This window comes from Etheostoma spectabile, unplaced genomic scaffold (assembly GCF_008692095.1).
Source record: "Etheostoma spectabile isolate EspeVRDwgs_2016 unplaced genomic scaffold, UIUC_Espe_1.0 scaffold342, whole genome shotgun sequence".
Classification (NCBI taxonomy): Eukaryota; Metazoa; Chordata; class Actinopteri; order Perciformes; family Percidae; genus Etheostoma; species Etheostoma spectabile.
This window is the reverse complement of record NW_022605589.1, coordinates 516,974-518,090: the sequence shown is the minus strand read 5'-3', so window position 1 is coordinate 518,090 and position 1,117 is coordinate 516,974. Positions and strand designations below refer to the sequence as shown.

Below are 1,117 nucleotides of genomic sequence, written 5' to 3'. Positions count from 1 at the left end.
TTTAAAAGCCTAATAATGTGGTGGGTCCATGTTGTAGGTAGATGTTGCCAGTAGTCGCTGAATGGTGAGTACCAGGAAGGATGAATCAACAGTTGAGTTTTGATTTAAGATAGGATGTTTTATTTCTCCCAAATAAGGCCAAAAGGGAAAATAAAAAAATATCAAAAATAAAAATCAAAATCAAAGACATTCAAAACCAGAAAAGAAATAGACTTAAGAGTCAAAAAGACAAAAGTAAAATAACAAACTAAATACAACTGTTTACGAATTGCCTTTAAACTACAATTCAAATGGCTCTCTCCAGACTTACATCTTACTACATTCAGCCTTCACGAGTAACTGAAGCCTCCCTCTGAAATAGCCCGGTAGCGCACCCCTGAAATGGACCAAACCATTCACGCTAACACTACAGGGGTGGCTCAGGCAAGAAGTATACAGAAGGCTTTAAACGCAGCCAAAATACCAAACTACATTATGAGACACATGTAGAAATATAAATATAATGAAACCCTCTTACCCTTACTACAGGTTACAAAAGGTTTACAGTATTTATAATATATCACTTAAACCGGATTGCTTCCAGTAACCCCGGAATCCGCCCGTCTTTAAAAGCCCCGGGGTAAACAACAAACTCCCTTTTACAACTGCACCAGAAGACGCCGGTAAGATGACACATATGCTAGTGAGTGACTGTATTACCTTTTAAAATTAAATACACAGATGTCAGGTTAACAAAGAACTGATTGTCATGTGGTTATTGTAACTAAGAAATGTTTAGTGAGATAAGATGAATGGTGAACAGTGGATAAAGATGATAAACAGATTGGTGGATTAATTATTTAGCGTTGCATGCATGCATATCATCGTAGTTTCAGGTGTTAAATGCGCACAAGAAAGCTACGTGATTACTGTGGGGCACTGGAAATGGATGGAGTAACTGGTAAATTTAAACACAACAAAATGTAACAAAACAAACGTGTCACATACACTAGCATTTCACAATAAGAGTCTTTGAAAGTCAGTGTTCAGTCACAGAAGGTTCAAGTAGCGCATCGCTACCGTGACGGTCGCCATGCGCCCTGTCACAGTCCACCAGACCCGGGAACATTGGCTGTGT

The 1,117-nt window shown here is 38.7% G+C and overlaps 1 protein-coding gene across 1 annotated transcript in view; it reads right to left on the bottom strand.

The window, feature by feature from the left end:
- Positions 1 to 1,117, bottom strand: part of top3b (DNA topoisomerase III beta) — a 153,464-nt gene that overhangs the window by 41,844 nt on the left and 110,503 nt on the right. The window lies entirely within an intron of this gene.